Source organism: Rattus rattus, chromosome X (assembly GCF_011064425.1).
Source record: "Rattus rattus isolate New Zealand chromosome X, Rrattus_CSIRO_v1, whole genome shotgun sequence".
NCBI classification, from domain to species: Eukaryota; Metazoa; Chordata; class Mammalia; order Rodentia; family Muridae; genus Rattus; species Rattus rattus.
The window spans coordinates 51,753,638-51,776,753 of NC_046172.1; the positions used below are offsets into that span (position 1 = coordinate 51,753,638).

General features: G+C 39.5%; 1 pseudogene; it reads left to right on the plus strand.

Annotated features, from left to right (window-relative positions):
• Nucleotides 1-1,687: 1,687 nt before the first annotated feature.
• Nucleotides 1,688-2,473, plus strand: LOC116889199 (annotated as a pseudogene).
• Nucleotides 2,474-23,116: the final 20,643 nt, after the last annotated feature.

Consider the following 23,116-nt stretch of genomic DNA (forward strand, 5'->3'; position numbering starts at 1 on the left):
GGGGTCCTCCAAGTGTGACACAGATGAGTCTGCCAAGCAAAGAAGCAATCAAGACTAGATCAGTATAGATGCATTCATTCCCAAGCAGATTGTTACTATGATCTTGGATTTTATACTAATAGATTTTTAAATGATCTTGTTTCCAGTGTGACCTTCTCACAAAATCTGCACTCAAAATCTTTGAATGCCCACAGAGAGAGTTGGTTGAATCTTTGGTTAGTTTCCTATGAATGCCATCACAATTTGTCACAAAGTTAATGGGTTGACAACTGTAGGAATTTATTATCTTAAAGTTCTAGAACAAAGTTAGAAACCTAAAGTGAGTCTCCCCTGAATAAAAATCAATGTGGCCACATGATTGTTCTGGAAGCTTGAAGGGACAATCTGATTCCTTGCCTTTCTGACTTCTAGATGTTGCTCGTCTTCTGTGGCTTGCTTTCTTCCCTGAGTGAACCAACAATCATAGCCCTCAAGCTTCTGCACCAATAGTCTCCTCTTCTAAATCTCTGACTTCCTTCTTTCACTCAGAAAAACTCTGGTGATGTCCTTGGGTCATCTGGATAATCCAGAGATGCTTTTCCCACCTCTCGATCTTAAATCACATCTGTAGGGTCCCTTTTGCCATATAGGGTAATATAGTCCCAGCTTCTGAGGAATAGGATGACATCTTTGGGAGGCTATTGTTCTGTTATTCTTCCTGCCACATATTCCTTAGGAGGAGCCTGACCCGATATCTCATATTGAGATATTCATTGCTTGTAGTTTCAATACTTAGCAATTATGAGACCCTGCTGTCAGGTACAGGCACGATGCCCAGTTTCCTGATAACAAGCAATACTTGAAGACACTAAATGATTCTCCTAGGATCTTGGAACTTGTACACAACTGGGTTTCAAATTCAGGGCTGAGGCACTGCACACTGCACACTGCTTCAGTAGCTCAGTGTATGCTACGATCAGCTTGCTCTCTTTGGAGAGCTCTGAGAGCTTTTCATTTAATTTGGATTTAATAATACAAATTAGCCAGATAAAAGCTTTTTAAGCCCCATATATCTCCTATTTTACTCAATCAGAAGATGTCAACATAGAGCACCACCAGGAAACATACATTGAAGATATCCCCTGGCTGGGAATGCAGTGCAGTCTCAATAGTTGAGCATTGAGCCTGGGCTAGCCTCTGAGCTCTATCCACAGCCAGAAAAGAAAAATGCCCTTCACATCCCCCACCAATCTTTCAGAAAGTTGCATGGCCATCACCACAAGAGTTGCTCTGCAGTATGATGTGAAATGAATTCATTGGGGCCTCTTCTTTGTAAATGGCATGTAAATCTATAAAAGATAACAACTGGCAAAAAAAAAATATCTTTCCCAAGCCCCACCAGTATACCAAATGCCCTATTTAAAAAACAAAAAAAAAAAACAAGACCATAACACTTTTGTGGTCTTAAACTCAAGATTTGCATCATCGTTTTACCCCATAAGGTTCTTTGGATGGTTATTCTTGGTTGTCAACTCGACTAAAACCCAAATGGCTGGGCACCTGGGAGGGATTTTTCCTTAATTAAATCATTTGAAGTGCCCTTTCCCATTCTGGCCTGAGTGAAGCAGGCTCTTAGACCAGTGACACCCAGAAATGAAGAGGCTTTGGAATCCAGGAAGTTGGGGACAGCTGTTCCGCGGCTGTCATCATGCCACAAAATGAATATATTGAACAGCACCACAAACAATATGGATATGGTTTAGACTACCATGAGAAAAAGAGAAAGGTCGGGTGACCCATGAATGTTCAAAGAAGGCAAAAAAAAAAAAAAAAAAAAAAAAAGATTGGCTTGAAGGTTAAGCTCTGCCATAAACAGCACCATGCGGAGAAAATACGAATGAAAAAGACTATTAAGATGCATGAAAAGGGAAACAGCAAGCAGAAGGATGACGAGAAGACTCCACAGGGAGTCCCTGCCTACCTGCTGGACAGAGAGTGGCAGTCAAGAGCTAAAGTACTTTGCAACATGATTAAGCAGAAATGAAAAGAAAAGGCAGGAAAATGGGAGGTCCCTCTACCCAAAGTTCATGCCCAAGGAGAATCAGAAGTATTGAAAGTTATTCGAACAGGAAAAAGAAAAAAGGAGGCATGGAAGAGAATGGTTATGAAAGTCCATTTTATTGGTGATGGTTTTGCAAGAAAACCACCTAAATATGAAAGGTTCCTGAGGCCAATGAGTCTACGTTTCAAAAAAGTCCATGTCATACACCCTGAGCTGAAAGCTACCTTTTGCCTGCCTATCTCGGTGTGAAAAAGAATCCCTCCTCCCCATTATATACAATCCTGGGTGTGATCACCAAAGGGACAGTCATTGAAGTGAATGTGAGCGAGCCGGGCCTTGGGACACAGAGGCAAGGTGACTTGGGGAAAGTGTGCTCAAGTTACCAACAATCCTGAAAATGGTGGGTGCATAAATGCAGTCTTGCTGGTTTGACAGTGACTGTACGGAAGACTACAGTGTCAGCAAAATGCCATTGCTATGATCTTTCTGAACTACCAAGCAACCTTTCCCCATGTACATTCATCAAGAAGTGTTTATTAAATTGTAAATGAAAATAAAACACTGCCCAATTTTACAGTTAAAAGAATCATTTGAAGTGGGAAGACCCACCACTAATCTGTATTTTTAGGTGGGAAGACACACCCTTAATCCAGATCTTTTGAGAGGGGAAGATCCATTTTTAATCTGGGCATCACCTTCTTTTGGCAGCCTATATAAAGGACATGGATGAAGAAAGCTGGTTCTCCCTTTACCTGCTTGCTCTCTCTCTCCCTACAATTCCATTCCTTTCCTGGCATTATAGCTTACTTCTCCTGGATTCTGGCATATATTGAAGACCAGCTGAGACATCTAGCCACGTGGACTGAAAAAGTACTGAATTCTTAGACCCCCTGTTATTAGACAGCAGCTGTTGTTGGACTAGCTGGACCACAGCTCATAAGCCATTCCAATAAATGCCCCTTACATATGTGTGTACACAAATACATATATATTCATTATATTATAGTTCTGTTCCTCTAGAAAAATCCTGATTATAACAGTTTTCAGTCTAGTTTATAAAGAGAACTACTTGAAGAGTTTTCAATAACACCGAGGCTTGACTTTTATGCCCTAGAGATCCTGGTCTAATACATTTGGAACATCTGGAGATGTAGCACGGCAACACACAACTGTAATATCCATACTAAAGCCAAGGCAAGAGAGTTGCTGCAAGTTTGAGTCTAGCCTGGGATATAGAGTAAGACTTTGTTTCCAAACAAGACAAGCATAAATTTAAAGATCATTTACATTTAGTGTGTATATGTTGTGTGTGTGTGTGTGTGTGTGTGTGTGTGTGTGTGTGTACTCACATGTACTTTTGTCAACATGTATATGTGCACGTGACAACTTGTAGGAGTTGGTTCTCTCTTTCTACCAGGTAGATTCCTAAAATTGAATTTGGGTTTTACTCAGGTTGGCAGTCTTAGTGACAAGTACCTTTATCCTCTGAGCCTTAATCCCAACTATTAAATATTTCCTTTCAAGAACCCTTATTAAGCTTGTTTCATGAGAAAATAACTATTATTGTATGTGTTCCCAAAATCTTGCTATCTAAAAACTTCCAATAGCCCCGCCCCGTGCATTGAAGTCTTATGAGATGCTATATTAAAAAATTATTTACTAATCCTGAGTAACTCTATGTAAGTCAATGGTCTTCTGCAGAAACCCATCCTTGCTATAAACAACTTTTTTCTTAAGCAAATTAGTAAACATGGGATAAACATAGCATTAAAGAAAAGAGATTCTTTATTCCTGCACAATAACCTGAATAAGTTCACTCTCATTCAACCATAGGAACTCAAAAGGAAGGAAACCTACTTTAAGAATGAGTCTTTCCAATTTTCCATCATGTCAATGCATTAAGGTTACTCATGAAAATCAGAGATTCTAATTCAGTAGGCCCATCAATTTGAATTGTGTCCAAGTTCACAGGGGTTCAGCAACACTGTAGTAGAACAATTATAAGAATATAATAAATACAAGACCCATCAGATGAAACTGCACCAATAACAATTCTCATGAATATAATATATCAATCTTTTTTTTAAATGATAGAACTTGTCAAAAGAAATTAGGATCCAAATTGAAGAGTCCCCTGCCAACCAAGATGGAGAGTTCAAACATCACTAAGGATGAGAATTGCAACAGATTGAAGCCAACCAAATAAGTTTAAGTCCATAAGTTCATAGTACTAATCAAGAAATAAAGGAGCAAAGAATAGCTAGGGTTATCTGTCACCACATTTGCCAGTTATGATGCTACAGGCCTGTGACCCATCACTTGAGACAGAAGGATTAGGAGTTCAAAGTTATCCTCTACTACACTGTGTGTTTGCAGCTAGCCTGGGCTATACAAGACCCTGTCTCAAAAACAAAAAATGAAGCAAAACAACTAAAGCCTTCACTTGTCTGGATTGGAGGATGCTAGAAAATTGGAGGATTTGAAAATTGGGAGCTAGAAAAAAGATCAGGTATTAATTTTATCTTTTCTGGTACAAACCCTTTCTTTCCAAACCATCGGCTTGAGTCATTGAATTGCCTCTTCTTAAAATGACTACTGAAAGAAAGGCAATGCAACCCTCACCCTCTCTCTTTCCTTACCCCCAAAATCTAGGCATTTGTGCACCAATGGATGGAAGTAGCTACGAGCCGTCTAGAGTAGCCTTCTATGAAATAGAACCTGACTCTGTCCACCTCTTGATCAGCAACTTAGGAAACACAGAGTCCATGTTTGAGGGACATAATCAACAAAATGTTGTAGAAAATTCCACAGCACAAAGCTTTGCTTTTAGGGCCAAACAATTGTAAGAAGTCTATTGTTTACATAAAGCCTATAAGATAGCAGTCAATGTAGAGTACAGTTTTAGTATTTCAAATTCAAAACACTAAAAAAAGATGACATTTATGTGACGACTAGAAATTGGAATAATTTTTGGGCAGTATGAAGACATTGTTATTTTTTTAGATATAGCAATGGCATTACATTATTTATGTTTTCAAAACTTCATTTTAGAAATATATACTAAAATGTTTGCCCCTGTATAATGTTTGGATGTAAGAACTGGATTATATTCTAGGTCAGTGGTTTTCATTTGGGTGAATTTTGCCCCTATAAAGTTTTAGTGATGTCTATTTTTTTTCAACTTGGAGGATAGTACTAAGGTATTTAGTGGGTGAAGCTATGGATGCTACTGGATACCCTAGAATGTCCTATGCCGTGAAGATCTTGGATCACCCAGAGGCTTGAGGTACTGGAGAAGGCTTGTGATCTTCCTAGCTATCGCCCTCTGGGCTCCTTATCTCTCTTTAAAGGATCTGGTGTCTCAAGGTGGTTTCTAATCACCTCCTCCCTTCTTTTGGGTACTAGGCCTTCTGTTCTGTCTCAATATAGAGCTTCAAAAAGTTTCACTCTTCATTGGGTTTCCCTGTGATGGGAGTCAAGTCATCTGGTTCATTTTGTTTCAACATTCTCTCTTTTCCTGTGGGATACAGGGCAGTGGAATTAGGGACACAAGCCATTGTTTCTTTTGCTGACTATGTAAGTGATAAATGATTTGAATCTATAAGTGACTCGTTGTTCCCTTACCAGCCCAATCAGCAAGACCTTGGGCTAGCTTTCCTGGTGTGCATGTGCATGACAATGATCCTACCCACAATGTCAATCATGTGGAAGTTGAGAATGTCCTGGATGAGCAGGATGGGCTAGTAACACTAGTTCGAGGAGATCCAATGGACCGTCTCTCCTCTGCAGGCACCAGGCCATGGTGTGTATACATATGTGTAGTCAACCACATATCCACATAAAGTAAAAATGAATCTCACAAAAGATAAATACTAGTCCCTTTGCTTTATTTGGTATGCATTCTAAGTGCATACAATATGTATATACACACGAAAGCTGCTGCCAAGCCCCACTAAGTTCCGAAATTTGTGTTCTTGAGCACATCTCTTGTCCTTTGTAAGCCTCAGTTTCCTCAAAATAAGATGAAGTTAACAGTACCTCTGAGAGGCTTGTGGTGACTAGTAATGAGTGGTCACTAGAGTGCTTTAAATGGCTACCTTAATAGAGCGTCTGTTCTTTCTGTCTGACTTTTCTCAGTACAGAAGTTCAGAGAGCCATTTCTTTGTTGTGTGGACCCAGTCCATTTCTTTTCAAATAAGCCTATGAGAAGTCTAGATGACCCTGGTATAAAATGGTTTGTTTTGAGCCTCCAGAACAGCAAACCCTAGAAAGCCCGAGGCGAAGGAGAGTGAGAAGGAAGGTAGTGCTTATTCCAGTGGGTGATACATTGATAATTTTAGCCTAGGAGGGACATTTAAAATCTTCAGGGACAGTTATGATTGTCACAACTTGGTGGAGAGGGATACTACTAGTATTTAATGGTTAGAGACCATTAAGGCATCCCCCCAGCATTCGAAGCATCCCAGCATGCACAGGTCAGTCCCTGCAATACAGAATTATCTTAGCCTCATGTATCAGTAGCAGAAACAGTGAGAAACCCTGGGTTAAGGTAACCAAAATTCTTTGATGAAGCTCTTCCTTAGTAATTAACTTTGTCTTTCTTCCTTCTTCTTACAGGAGCAGGTTATTAGAGGCATGCTCAGGAGAAATCATTCAAAATGTGATTACTTTAGCTTGGTGACCTAAAATTGTTATTCATTTTTTATGAGAAAAAAATCTGAGTAGTGTTCTGATTTTATTGCCTTTGAGTTTCAAATACCAAACTCCAAGCTCACACTGATTACCGTCTTAATTAATAGACTGTGAAGGCGGGGCATCTCTCTATTAACTACTGGAAACAATGTTCATTCTCCTGACAAGTCTGTAGCCTTCGTCTTAGCCAATTGAAAAAATTGGGATGAACATATTTATCACCACAATGGTTGTATTTCTTTTGTTTAAATAACCCATCCCAGCCAGGTATAGTGGTATACACTTATAATTCTAGCACTCCTGAGGCTGAGGCAGGAGGCTTGCCAATTAGTTCAAGGCCAGCCTGGGCTATAGAGCAAGAAATTGTCTTTGAAAATAAAATGTAATCTCCATTTAGATGATGGCTGCCTACCAGATAACTATTAAATAGAAACCATTATGTATTATTTGCCCTCCATCCCTGTTATAAAGTCAGGAAACTTGGAGTCGAGATCTATAATGATATGTACTCAGAAAGAACAAAGTTAAATATGTATTTAGCTAACTCACAAACAGTGTGGCTTTAAACATGGACTGTGTCTTTACACCTGCTAAGTACCTACCACAAAGTACGTATAGGTCCTAGATATACAGTAGATCTGAGGAGTAGAAGTCAGACACAAAAGTACTTCCTGTCTGGTCATTAGTCTTCTAACAGTATATATCTGAAGAGCAGACAGTGTTCCCTTAAGCAACTGCCAAGTTACTTAACTGCCAACTTAACCATTCTGTGAAACTAAGCGATGATGTTGGCCATTATTTTCAGGAGTCCCAAGAGCTCTTTAAAGGTTTCCAGCTAGTAGATAAGCTACTGTAGATCACTAGGTACTTCTGCTTTAACTGAGCTTCCCTTAAAGCCTGTTTATGCCCAGTGTACTTACGATTGTGCTTAGAGTCTAGTTAACTATTACACAATTGGCCCATCATGGTAGCAGACTGAGCTTTTGGGAGGCTGAGCATTCATTTGGGAAACTGAGGCAGAACGATCTTCAATTTGAGAACTCTCTGGGTTACAGAGATGTTGCAATTTTTTTAAATGCAAGCCCCTTGTTTTCTCCTGCCTTTTTTTTTCTTGCTTTTACTTAGTAAATCTACATTTAGTCTGAAAAAATGCAAAAAAGAGTTATCTTAAACTAAATCGATAAGATGAGCCTGAAAAGTGATATGACCCTGAAAATTGCAACTGAATGGTTTGATGAGGCCCAACAACTATAAAAAGTCAGGGAATACAATTCAAAAGTATTATCTTGTGAGTCTGCACTCAGAATATTTTGGAGGTATCTTAAGCTGTCATTCCAGTTAGAATAAAACAAACCAGAAACTTTAGACAATGTACATGTGCTTGCCTAATGGAAATAAGACACCACAGAACGCTGATCGCTGTCCCAATCAAAGCATGTGCAAATCGACAATACCCTTTCTACTTCAATAAATGATTAATGTATCTACTTAAGGTTTTCAAAATGAGGCTCCATTATAACCATTTTAATTTTCAATGAAGTGAAATATTGTATCTCCTTGTACAGGGTAAGAAGACATCTATTGCAATGCCTAGTGATTACAACCCTCTCCCACTTTGGACAATGGAGAAAATCCTACAAAACTTAGGTGGACACCATCAAGAACGATTTGTGTGATAGTTTAAAGAAAGTTCTTCAAGCTTGGTATGATGGTGCCTATACCCTAGAATTTGAGAGTTTGAGACCAGAGAACTGACAGTTTGAGGCTAGCCTCAGCCACTTAACAAGAATGTGGCAAAACCAAACCTATCAACCAAACCAAACCAAACCAAACCAAACCAAACCAAACCAAACCAAACCAAACCAAACAAACCAAAACCTTCAGTTGCCACATTAGCCAAAGATAGAGCTGCTGCATAGGATGTGTGTGTGTGTATGTGTGTGTGTGTGTGTGTGTGTGTGTGTGTGTGTGTGTACAAATCTTATTCCTTTTTCTCGGAGGCTGATCTAGCTCCCACTCTCTGGGAAAGCTGAACAGGAGTTGTAAAAGGATGAGTCTTCCTTCCCTCTGTGGTAGCCATAAGCTTTCAGACATTATACTCCTATGGCAAGCTGTGGAGTCCCATAGGATTTGAGGAGAGCTTTGAAAACAACAACCCTAGTATTTTTGTTACTGGTGCTAATGTTAACGTCAATCAAGTTAGAGGTTACAGTCTAGTTGAAGTTGGTCTATTTGATATTGAACCGTGCTTCAAAGGCTGAGTTGTAACAAATTCTTTTTCACGAATGATCTAGAGATGACTCTAGATGAAGAAACTTCATAGTCTTTGTGGGCCAGAAAAACAATAACCAGGATAAACAGCAATTTAGAGTTCTTTTATTTATTCAACGAAATATTGCAGTTTGGCAGTGGTGGCACAGGCCTCTAATACCGGTACTCAGAAATCAGAGTCAGATGAACTCTGTGAGTTCAAGGCCAGCCTGGTCTACAGAGTGAGTTCCACAACAGCCAGAGCTATTACAGAGAAAACCCTGTCTCTAAAACAAAAAACAAACAAAAAAAAACCCTAAATAAATAATAATGTAAAAATCGCTAAGTATTACTAGAAGCCATGATTCCAAATGAAAGTCTCCACTTTCAAGAATATGTAGAACACTTAGAGATTGATTTGGGGTTTGGAAATATGTAGATGGCTCAAGGCCCCAAGTTCAATCTCTATCATCCTTCCCCCCAAAATAACTAAGATTGATTTTTTCAGTAAATATGTTTTTTTTAAAAAAACCTCTAATCATACTGTTTTTTATTTCAACAGAAATTATTTAAATTCTTCCATAATTTTTTCTTTTCATTTATTTGTGTGTGTGTTGTATGTGTTGTGTATGCGTGTGTGTGTTGTGTATGTGTGTGTGTTGTGTATGTTTGTATGTATGTTATGCAGAGGCCAGAGAAAGATATTAGGTGTCTTCGTCTATTGCTTTCTACTGTATTTTATCTCTCACTGAACCTGCAAGAAGGTTAATTGACCAGCGAGCTCCTGGGATTTGAGATTAGGTCCCACTGCTGTCTTACCAATTTTTTTAAAAATCCACTGAGGCTTTTTTCTAGCCTCTCATGATTCTTTATTCATGACTTAGACCAATGTTACTAAAAAAAAAAAAGATTTGAAATAGATATAGTTTTCTTTGTTCTAGACCATGCTTGGCAATTTTTGGAATTCCTTCCTGATTTGTATGTGTCTATGCATGTACAGCACATGTGTCTGTCTTTTTGTGTGTATAAGCACATGTAAGAGAGAATTTGTCATTTGTATCAAAACAAATAAAACAATTTTTGCTGTAGTTTTGAGACAAGTTCTTGCTGTTGCTGCACAGACTGGTCTTAAACTCCTGTCAGTCTTCCAACTCATGGCAATACTCCTGCCTCAACCTCTCAAGTACTGAGATTATAGTCATGCTACATCATGCTTGGCTCAAAAAGAACTTTAAGTTGTTCTAATACCCAAGGTAGGTTTGAGCTATAAAAACAAAAAAAAACCAAAAAAAAAAAAAAAAAAACCAAAAAAAAAAAAACCCCACAGTTTTGTACTTTAGGTCCTCATTATAAAAATAAAACAAAATTAATTTTATGCCAGTTGTGCTGGGTTTTTTTTTAATCTTTTGATGTTTTAGAGCTAGTTCCAGGCCCTTCGAATAGAAAAACAAAAATAAGCCTCTTCCCCACCAACCTCCCATAACTATCAATGTCAGGAAACACTGAAAAACCCCATTTGGTCGCAAGGCTAGAACTCCTGCTATATGTCTTTTTTGCCTGATCACTGGGTCATGTCAGTGAAGAGGGAGTCTTTACAGAATTTGGACCCACTAAGGCTACCTTGGGAAGTCACAGTGGGTTAGGTATAGTGAAAAATTACTACACTCTACAGAGTCTTCTGCTCCACCTGTCAATACTTCCTCTGGGAAGAATCAGCATCTAGGGACTTTATGGCAGTGACCCTCCATCTGCTCATTGAGATAAGAGGCTGTGTGACCCTTAGAACAGTCTACCATAGTGTCCAAAGGACACATGACTATGTTAAGTTAGCAGAAGGGTGTGCAAATATATATTACTCCTATAATATTAATGTTCATGTACAGGGACTACAGAAAAGATGGGAGGGAAGAAGGCCCAATGATATTTTAGAATAGAAAGTTAATAACTAGGACTGGAGAGATGGCTCAGCAGTTAAGAGCACTAACTGTTCTTCCAGAGGTCCTGAGTTCAATTCCCACCAACCACATGGTGGCTCACAACCATCTATAATGGGATTCGACACCCTCTTCTTGTGTGGACAGTGACAATGTACTCACATAAAATAAATAAAATCTTAAAAAAAAGTTAATAACCATTTTCCTTTTATACAACTTCATTTGCTTTTGAGACAATGTCTCACTTTGTAGCCCTGGCTGGGCTTGTAATTCTCTATGTAGACCCAACTAGCATTGAACTCACAGAGATCTACCTGCCTCTGCCTCCCAAAAGTGCATTTAGGCATATGCCACTTTATCTGACTTTCCCTTAGGTGGCTTTTTAAAATAATTCAGTCATCTAAAAGTTCTAAATCTGGCAGATTGTGAAAAGCTCAATGGCTTTCAGATAAAGCATAAATATTTGGTGCATATCAAATTGTTTCTATTAATTTTTTTGTCTCACTTTATGGACTATGGGCTATAAAGTTTCTCTAGGGAAAAAGAAGAAACAACAGATAATAATCTTTGAGTTTACTGATAGGTAGGTTGAGGAGTTAGTTTCATAGCAGAGTAGGGGTGCATGGGAGGACATGCTCAAAGTACATTATGTATTTACATGAATATGTCCTTATGAAATCTAGTACAGTGAATATATGCCAAGAAATATATGCCCAGAAGATAGTTCCTTCTCATAACATAGCCTTATCCTGCTACAATGACTGGTACCAAAAAAGAATCAAGCATCAGGTAGTTTTCCATTTGATTCATAGATTCTATTTGGAAAATCAGAGTTCACCTGAGAAAGTGCGATCTTGAAACACCTGTCTCTCAACTAATGGGCTGTCATCCAGCCCCTCTGTTGTAAAAGGATTTATACTGGAGCCATAGGAACACTCTTCCAGGATTTCATGGGGTACAAAGGAAGAAGCAAGGATTTTGGAAGTGGTTCTTGAACTGGTCAAAATATCGGTGCAAAAGTATTTTTTTGCTACCAACTGACTGTATGTTCCAAATGAAGAGAACAAAATCAGTAGCATAAAATGATGTACGTAGAATTTAGAAACAGCAAAAGGGTGACTAGAAATAAGTAGGCTAACCACATTATTCTCTACAAGGGCACCTTAGGGGATCCCTATTTTAATGAATAAATAAAAATGATGTGTAATTATCATATCAATTGCTTGCAACTAAGTGAGTGCTTCTGGAGTTATTTGATGGTGCTTAAAAATCTTTGGTCTCTGAAGTGCATTTAACAGTCTCCTTGACTCTTGTCTATATTATTAATTTGCAGATCAAAGTTAACTTGGCACTATGCAAATGAGGAGACTTCAAATGAATGAGATTTTAATGTAAAATTTAAAATCCATATTACTTGTAACAGAACTGCAATGTATTTTCAGAACGTGGCTCAACATATCTAAAAGAAGTATAGTGTTTAAAGCCTTCCTCTTCAATAGAACTTTCTATGATTAGGGAATGTTCTATAATTGCACTGTTCAAATAAAGGTAGTCTCATGAGCTTATATGTAAGCTACTGAGCACTTGAGGTATGGATAGTGCAGCTGAGGAATTGAATTGTAGTTTATATTTAATTGTAATTAATTTAAATTTAAATAGCTAGAATTGGAGAGATGGCGTAGGGGTTAAGAGCCAGCACCTATTGCTCTTACAGAGGGCCTCTGTTCAGTTCTTAGCATCTATATGGTGCCTCACAACCCTCTTCCAGGGGAGCTGACGCCTGTTCTGACCTCTGTGGGCTCCTGCATGCATGCAATGTACATACATTCAAGTATATACATATGCACACAAAATTAAATAAATTTAAATAATGTTATGTAGCTAGTCGCTGCTTTCCCTATTTGATAGGATAGTTCTTTGTTTGGTTGGTTTTCGGTTTTTCTGAGACGGGGTTTCTCTGTGTAGTCCTGGCTATCCTGGAACTCACTTTGAAGATTAGGCTGGCCTCGAACTCAGATATTTGCCAGTCCCTGTCTCCTGAGTGCTGGGATTGAAGGAGTGTGCCACCTCCGCCTGGCCTTAAAGAAAAATGGATCCTAGGATCTAGTTCTTCCTTTACTATCTTGGACAATTTACACAACTTCTAGGAGCTCCAGTTTTCTCACTTAAAAGTGAGGATTATATATAGTATATACTTCAGAAATGGGGTAAGATCCTCTGTGGTAAGGCATACATGGAGTACCAGCCCTTGGGAGGCAGAGACAAGGGGATTGTGAGTTTGAAGTCACCTAGGTTACACAGTGAAATTCAGTCCAACTTGAGCTAGTAGAAAAACTTCTCCTCAAAAAAGACCACAATCTTCTTGCCGAGGAGGAGGGCTACCTCATAGGAAGACCCACAGTCTCAACTAACTAGGACCCTTGAGATCTCTCAGACACTAAGCCACCAACCAGGCAGCATATACTAGCTGGCCTAAGGCCCTGACACAAATCCAGCAGAGGACTGCCTGGTCTGGCCTCATTGAGAGACGACTTGAGGCCCCAGGGAGTGGGGCGGTCTGGTGGGGTGTGGGGGTCTGGGGGTAGGGACATCCTCTTGAAGATCCTCTTGGGGAGGAGGAATGGGATGAGGAACTGTGGGAAGGCAGACCTGGAGAGGGGTAACGACTGGACTATATAAAAATAAAAGTAAAGTAAATAAATAAAATTTTTTAAAATCACAATATTATGATATTTCCACTAGAAAAAGCTAGCACTTTAGACGATAATGAAGATTTTGTTCAACTATTTTTCCAATATCCCCAGGTTTTCTAGGCATTCTTTTTTGCCTTAAACTACCTATATTTTCTCATACTGATCTGACTTTTTAAAAAATAATACTTTTTAAAATTAATTATATCCCAAATGCTGCCCCCCCCCTCCTGCAGTTACTCCCCATCCCCATCCCCTCCCCAGCCTGTCTCCTCTGAGAGAGCAGCTCCCTATATCCCCCTACTCTGGGGCACCAAGTCTCTATAGGATTAGGTGCATCCTCTCCCACTGAGGTCAGACAAGACCTCTACTACACATGTGCATGCAGTTGAGGGTGGCGTGGTTTGGACAAGCTCTTTGCTGATTCAGTCTCTGGGAGCAACCAGGTTAAGTATACACTTCATACTCAGCTACAAGCCCAGTTTCCAACTCTGATTTTTTTCTTTAGATTTTTTTTTCTGTGTAACTTAGGCTGGTCTGTAATCTTCCTGCTTCATTCGCCTAAGTGCTGGAATTAATAGCATGAGCCACTAACATAACAATCTCATTGAGCATTTCTAGAAAACAAGTTTGCTCCTGTTGTCTAAATACATCCAAGGATCTTATAAAACATTATAAGGGAAAAGAGAGACAAACATTAGGCACATTGTTTCTCCTTTTTAAAAATTACCTCAGAATGGATACAGAAAATGTGGTACATCTACACAATGGAGTACGACTCAGCTATCAAAAACAATGACTTTATGAAATTCATAGACAAATGGTTGGAACTGGAAAATATCATCCTGTGTGAGGTAACCTAATCACAGAAAAACACACATGGTATGCACTCATTGATAAGTGGATATTAGCCCAAATGCTTGAATTGCCCAAGATGCACAGAACACATGAAACTCAAGAAGGATGATGAAAATGCAAATGCTTAACTCCTTCTTTAAAAGGGGAACAAGATTACCCTTGGGAGGGAATAGGGAGGCAAAGTTTAGAAGAGACTGAAGGAACACCCATTCAGAGCCTCCCCCACATGTGGCCCATACATATACAGCCACCAAACTAGATAAGATGGATGAAGCAAGGAAGTGCAGGCTGACAGGAACCGGATGTAGATCTCTCCTGAGAGACACGCCCAGAATACAGCAAATACAGAGGCGAATGCCAGCAGCAAACCACTGAACTGAGAACGGGACCCACGTTGAAGGAATCAGAGAAAGGTCTGGAAGAGCTTGAAGGGGCTCGAGACCCCATATGCACAACAATGCCAACCAACCAGAGCTTCCAGGGACTAAGCCACTACCCAAAGACTATACATGGACTGACCCTGGGCTCCAACCTCATAGGTAGCAATGAATAGCCTAGTAAGAGCACCAGTGGAAGGGGAAGCCCTTGGTCCTGCCAAGACTGAACCCCCATTGAACATGATTGTTGTGGGGAGGGTGGTAATGGGGGGGAGGATGGGGAGGGGAAGCCCATATAAAAGGGAAGGGGAAGGGGTTGGGGGATGTTGGCCCGGAAACCGGGAAGGGGAATAATAATCGAAATGTAAATAAGAAATACTCAAGTTAATAAAGATAAAAAAAAATTACCTCAGGATGGAAAGGCTATTACTTTCACTTTCAGTGTGAATGTGACACATGCCTGTCACACTCCCACACACAGGAATTTATTTTTCCAGCAATTTTGATAGTTAAAGGAGCAAAAACAAAGAAGAAAGAATTGGTATTACCTTGCGTGAGAATTTGTCCTTGTCCATGGTGCATTTCTGGTGTACCACTAGGTTCGTTCCCAACTTTCTTTCGTCTCTAAGGTCTTCTCCCTTTACAAGTTCTTTTGAGTCACAGGGAGAAGTTTTTGTGGCTCTAGATGTATGGGAGAGACACTTGGTTTCAAAGGGTCAAGGCAGCTTGATGTGCCCTGTGCTGACAGATAAGCTCCAAAGGACTAGGAGTGTCTGGTTTATGAGCTAAGCAGAGATTTAAGCTGTCCAGTTCCTTTGCTTTATTTGATTTGCTACAAGTGTCCTCTTGTCCCTTCTGGGCTGTTGTCCATTGACAATTGCTGTGCTCTGTCCGCTCTGATGGCTGTTATATGGGGACAGGCAGGTTGTGGTGAAAGCTGAAGTTGTGAAAAAGGCCATTGTTTGATCTACCCTGTCCCTCCCTGGAGCTATGGCAACAAATTCCGTTGGTGAATTAACTATGTCATTGTGTGCTGGCTCAACTGATTATGCTCCTGGAATGACAAACATTTTCTTTCTTTTTCCCAAAGATTAAAAAAGAACCAAAACGCTTGAAGTATAGATGTACAACTCAACAAGAACTTTCTCTAAATAGGAAAATATAGGTGAGAAAATACAGCATTTACATTTATATATTTAATTGACTCTAATAAGCACTTTATCCTTTGTAAGGAGTGATCTCCTTACCCGCATAGAAGTAAGCCCTCTTGATAATGAATTTGTGCCTTTTAGTAATGCGAAGTCTTCCTAATTTGTGTTCAGGTAATGCCCTGCCTCATCTTTCCCAGCCCCCAACACTACATTGAAAGAATTCTGAAGATATGTGTGCTTGGGCTAGCTGGAGAAACAGTTTCTGTTCAGATCTGGTTGTACCAAGGTGCTACTGGAATTTTGGCTGCTAACTCTCTCAATTCAGGGTGAAAATAGTTATTCTGAGTCATCTTTTGCCAACATAATGATGTTCTCAGATCCAGACCAGCAGGAAAGCTCTCAGAAGCTGTCCCTGTAGTCTAATGTCCAGAACAGTACTCCTGCTGGATCCGTTAAAGGATCCTTTTAAGGCTGTCCATAAATTCATCCTATAACTTGTCTAGGTACCATGCTGGTTGCCAGTTTGCCTTCTTAGTACCTCACAGGTGGGCAGAGGATCTTCTGAATCATGGCTATGGGCTTCATATTGAAGAATATTTCTGACTCTCATTGTCTGAGAAGTCTATAGGTCAGGAGGATGGAGTACCTATCTAGAGACCCATCCCCCTTCTAAAATACTCTGGAATTATCTGCCCATTTGTCCTGAACTTCTTCTATAGCATTTGCAGCCTCTTCTTTAGGGTCAGCTCAGGTAAACCCCACTGCTGCAGAATGGCACATGTCTAGACACAAGGGGTTGGATGAAGAGACTAGGCAGGAAGGCTGAATAAAAGCCAGAGATTTGGCCTAGTTCCATCCTGTGATGTAGACAGAGAAGGAGCTTTGGCTTCTCATCTCACCTTTCTAACAAACCTTTTGCCTCCTAGCTTATGTATAAGGTGAATTTGTCAAGTTATGATAATGGTTATATACACTAGTGCACACATACACCATGTATAACATCTAACTTTTAAATACATAGGCTTATGATGTATTTACCTGGGCCTCTCTCTACTTTATGCTCTGGCCCTGACTCCTTAAATTTTAGAGACGGGCCTGGCCAGAAGTATTCTAAATCATCTAAATCATTGTGAAAATGAATGGGTTGGCATTTTCTTATAGTTTTAATTATAGCTAATTCATCACCTCTGAGGATATAGACAATACTATTTCCACATCTATGGAAACAAGAGCTAGATTCTGTCCTAAAGTGCAAAGATTTACTCTATACCTAGCATAGCTTTTAGTATATAGTAGTTGTTTTCTTTAATTATTGCTGTGAGGGGGATCTGACCCTGAGACTGTGCAGACTAGGCAAGCTATCAGTGAGCAACATCATCACTCTATAGGAGTTGCTTTAAAAATGATTATGAAATAAATACAAGAGTCTCTGCAGTACTTTGTAAATGGACACTCATCATTCGCCATGTGTTCAGCGGCTTAAGAAGGCTGTAGAAAATTGTGACTTCATCTGAGGCTGTTTTGGGAATCTTGGCTCCTAGAATAACCAAAAAACAAATGAAATGGGAGCCTGCTTGGTTTTGGAGCCAATAGTTACCCATGAGTCCCTACCTTTTTCATCTTCTGGTATTCTAGAATTAACTATTAACACGCGTACAAAGTCTGAACTAGAATCAGTTTTCATCCATATGATGTAATGATCTATCCAAGTGCAAGAGTAGGCTGTATTTGTTTCCACTGGATTTTTAAATGTCAGTTTTTAAAAGCAAATTAAAATTTATTTATTTTATATAAATGGGTGTTTTCCTGAACATATAATATCTTTGAAGTAGCAATGAATGGACAAGTAACAACATGCAAGTAAATGATTATGAACTTTGCAAGTAACAATAATGTAACAGACACAAACCATGCATCTGGGAAGCTCAGAAGACACCACCAATACCCAAACCAGACCAGGAAACATGCCCAGGAATATCACATTCCAATGCTGAAAATCTGTTTTTTTCTGGTTGGTTGGTTTTGTTTTGAGATGACATTTCAAGTAGCCCAGGTTATCCTTGAGCTTAGTTACATAGAGACTTCTAGCCTCAGCCTCCCGATGAATTGGCCAGCTCCACCATACCTGGTCAGAATAAAAATCTTGAAGACAGACTGAAAAACTTTAGTTTCAGAAGAATAATGATTGGAATTATAGTCCACTTATTAGAAACCATTCGAGAAAAAAAAAAAAAAAAACAAAGTCTTTAAACTGTTGAAGGAAAAGGCCTGCCAACAAGAATTCTATAGCTAGTAAAGTTAACTGCCCCAAGGGAAGGGACAAGAAAAACCTGTGAAATTTTAGAAAATGGTCCTTTTTACTGTTTAGAATAAGATATATATATATATATTTATTTTACCTTTCTTTCTTCCCTTTTCTTTTCTTTCTCTCTCTCTCTCTCTCTCTCTCTCTCTCTCTTTCTTTCTTTCTTTCTTTCTTTCTTTCTTTCTTTCTTTCTTTCTTTCTTTCTTTGAGATAAGGTTTCACTGTGTACCCCTGGCCATCCTAGAACTTGCTCTGTAGACCAGACCAGGCTGGCCTTGAAATCAGAGATCTGACTGCCTCTGCCTCCTGAGCGCTAGGACTAAAGGCATTCATTACCATCTCCCAGTGTTTTCTTTCTTTTTAAAAGTCTCTTTCTCTGGTTTCCATTTATTGAAATAGATTGTTTCCTCACATAATATGTCCTGATTATGGCTTCCTCTATTTCTATTCCTCCCAGTTCTTCCCACCTCCCCTCCTATCCAGATCCTGCCCCTTTCTGTCCCACACTAGAAAACGAACAGGTTTCTGAAGGTTAATAAGAAAATAAAACTCAATAAAACAGACAAAAATGCTAACACATCAGAATAGGACAAAACAAGGAGAAGGAAAAGAGTTCAAGAAAATGCACAAAAAACAGATGAGACTTGGAGACCTGCTCATTTGCATGGCCAGGAACTCCAGAAAACCACTAAACTGGAGACCATAATATTATATGGGAAGAATAGTTAGGATGAAAAGAGAGAGGAAAATAAAGAATAAGGTAAAATTAAGAAACAAAAGGAAAAGCTCTGATGTGACATTCTGAGACAAGGACCTTCCAAAGATGCCACTGAGTTTCTTCTCTGTAGGGTATCTCCTGCTGGGCATGTAGCCTACCCTTAAATAGTCTGTTTTCCCAGGGAGAATCCCTTGGAAGACACTACATTCTCATTTGGAAGTGCAATTGGAGACAGCCTCCAGGTTAAGGATGGGGGCATGTGTCCACTTTTCCTTTCTGCTCTGGTAGCCCATCTGGTACAGACCAGTGCAGGCTCATGTGTGAGGATCATGTAGTTTTAGGAGGCCTTGTTTTCTCTATGTCCTCAGTCTCCCCTGACTCTTGTACTCTTTCCACCTTCTTGTCTCCAGGGTTCCCTGAGACATGAGGGGAGGAATTTGATGGAGACATCCTATAGAGTGCTAAGCGGTCCAAGGTCTCTTGCTCTTTGCATAATGTCTGGCTTTGGGTCTCTGTATCTGTTCTCATCTGCTACAGAAGGAAGCCTCTCTGAAGATGACAGAACAAGGCACTCATCTGTGCATATAACAGAACCTCATCAGGAGTCATGTTATTGCTATATTTCTTTTTTAGAACAGTAGTGTTTGGTTTTACTATGGAGTCTCAGGTTCTTAGTCATCTTACCAGTGTCGTGGGCCTTAAGTCAAATCAGATTTTTTTCTTGCCACCATTGCAGTAGCATATCTTGCAGGCAGGGCACCATTGTAGATCAAAAGGTTTGTGACTGGGTTGTTGTTTTTGGTGCTCCTTTGGTCATAAGCAGAATACCTTCCTGTGCCAAAGATGCTATCAAGTAGAGATGAGGGCTCTGTGTTGGCATCAGCTTGACTTCCTTGTGTTCAATGAATTGTGTAGGTGTTGTCGTCAGCAATGGAGCCTTGCTGTCTGGTTGTGGAGAGTAATGTATACCATTCCAGTTCCCCTTATCTACCCATAAATGCCTATTCCATTTCCCTTTCCTAGTGAGAGCTATTTGTTCCCTACCTTACTCCCTTACTCTATAGCTAACCTCTATAGTACAGATTATAGCTCGATTTCATTGACTTAACATCTAAAATCCACATATAAGTAAATACACATCACTTTCCGAGTCTTAGTTACCTCACTCAGGATGATTTTTCTTTCTAGTTCCATTTATTTACCTTCAAATTTCATGATGTTGTTTTCAACAGTTGAGTAGTATTCCATTTGTATAAATGTAGCACAATTTCTTTATGAATTCTTCTGTTGAGGGGCCTCTGGGTTGTTTGCAATTCCTGGCTCTTTTAACAGAGCATCAATGAACATGAAAGTCGCGAGTACAGTGTTGAGAAACAAAGGTACCAACAGTAGTTATATGGTGGTGGTTGTTATATCACTAGGCTGTGTACAGTGAATTGACACATGTTTAAAAGTTTAGCAGGCAGTCGTTTACTCTCTGTGAGTTTATGAGCTTTCTGCTGTTTCTGTTGTTGTTGGTACCCAGCTTTAATATGTGGTGGTCTGATAGGACACAGGGAACTATTTCAATTTTCTTGTATCTGTCAAGACTTTCTTTGTATCTGAGTATGTGGTCAATTTTGGAGAAAGGTCCATGACATCCAGAGAAGAAGGTATCTTCCTTTGTTTGGGTGAAATGTTCTATAAATATCTGTTAGGTCCATTTAGTTTATAACATCAGTTAGCGCCAGCATTTCACAGTTCACATTTTGTCTTGGTGACCTGTCTATTGAGGTTAAAGTCTCCCACTACAAGTGTCTGAGGGTCAATCAATATGTGATTAAATTTTAGTAGTGTTTCTATTACAGACTTGGGTGCCCTTGTGTTCGGTGTATAGATGTTAAAAATCGAAATGTCCTCTTGGTGAATTTTTCCTTGGCTGAGTATGTAGTGTCCTTTCATCTTTTCTGATTAGTTTTGGTTTGGAGTATATTTTGTCAGTTAGTAAATTGGCTATACCAGCTTGCTTCTTAGGTCTATTTGATGTATTTTTCATCCTTTTACCTTGAGTTGATGTCTATCCTTGATGTTAAGGTATGTGTCTTGGGTGTAGAAGAAGGATGGACCCTGCTTCTTTTTATTGTGGGATTGAGATCCATGATACTGAGAGTTATCGGTGAGTAGTGTTTTATTACTCTTGTTACTTTGTTTGTAATAGTTTGGTCTTTTCTCCCTCTTTGATTTGCTGGCCTGAGATTATTCTTTTTGTGTCTTCTTGTGGGGTTAATATTTATTTTCACGTTGGAAATTTTTTCTAGTACCTTCTGTAGGGCTGCATTTGCAGATAAATATTGCTTAAATTTGGTTTTTATCATGGAATGTCATATTTTCCCCATCTATTATGATTGAATGTTTTGCTGGGATCACAACTGTGGTCTCTTAGAGTCTGAGGAACAACCATCCCAGCCCTTCTGGCTTTTAGAGTCTCCTTTGAGAAGTCAAGTGTTATTCTAATCGGTCTGCCTTAATATGTTACTTGGTCTTTTTCCTTTGCAGTTTTAATATTCTTTCTTTGTTCTGTACATTTAGTGTTTTGATTTTCATGTGGGGAGGGACTTTCTTTTCTGATCTAATCTATTTGGTGTTCTTTAAGTTTCTTGTACGTTTATAGGTAGGTTAGGTTAGGTTAGTTTAATTTTCCTCTATGATCTTGTTGAAAATATTTTCTGGGCCTTGTACCCGGGTTTCTTCTCCTTCGTATATTCCTATTATTCTTAGATTTGGTCTTTTTATAGTGTCCCCAATTTCCTGGATGTTTGTGCCAAGATATTTTTTTTAATATTTAACATTTCCTTTGACTGAGTTATCCATTTCTTCTGTCATGTCTTCAATGTGTGAGATTCTCTTTTCCATATCTTGCATTCTGTTGGTGAGGCTTGTCTCTGAGGTTCCTGTTCCAATTCATACAATTTTTAATCTTCAGATTTCAGTCGATTTTTTTCTGAGACAGGGTTTCTCTGGGTAGCCCTGGCTTTCTTGGAATTTGCTCTGTATGCTAAACTGGCCTTGAACTCAGAGATCCACCTACTCTGTCTCCTGAGTTTTTGGATTAAAGGTGTATGTCACCTCACCCAGCAGTTTGGGATTTCTTTATTCATTCTATTTCTACTTTCAGACCTTGAACTATATTGTTCATTCCTTCATTTGTTTGTGTTTTCATAGATTTCTTTAAGGGACTTTTTCATTTCTATCATATTCATAAAGGCTATTTTCAGATCTTTGCCTTGTGTTTTGGCTATGTTGCACTTTTCAGGGCCTGTGTAGAGTTGCTGAGTTCTCTTGGAGACATATTATAGTGTTGTTATGCTGGTGTCTAGGCATCTACATTTGGGGAGATTATAGTTCTAGGTGCTGATATCATATCTTGTCTTTGTTGGGTGAATGTTTTGTTCCTTGGTTTCTGTTGCCCTCTCTGTTTCTTAGGAGGGTATGGTGGCTGTGTATTGCCTGGTAGGAAACTTTTCTGGGATGCTGATAGGTGTTGTCACTTGGAGATCCAGGTAAAATGTGTTTCTAGGTATTGAGAGCTGACACATAGGAATGGGAATGGGCTAGCTGGGGGGACTCAGGGGATCAACAGAAAGGAGAAATATAGGAGGTGTCACCAGGATCTGCTTAGTAGCTTGGTAGTGGAGGAAGAGAGTAAGAAGAGGTGGTCTACTGTAGAGTTGGAAATGAGACTGGGGAATTGGACTTGGAGGAACAGAGGAAGAAGTGAAGATCTGCAGTTAGCTTTCCTCTTTCCCTGGCTGGAGAAGGGAGGGGAAGATCTTGTGATCCACTGGAGATGGGGATGAAGGGGAATGGGGTTGCTGTCGGTGGTCTGTTGCAGAAGAGCTGGGGATAAGATTAGGGAATTGGCTTTGGAAGAGCAAAGGGAAGGGTGAAGATCTGTGGTTAGCTTAATTGCTTCCCTGTCCACACGCTCACCTTTCTTTTCCTTCCTATTATTGTGAATATTAAAATAATTCTCTCTCTCTCTCTCTCTCTCTCTCTCTCTCTCTCTCTCTCTCTGTGTGTGTGTGTGTGTGTGTGTGTATTGGCTGGCTTTGTGTGTCAAG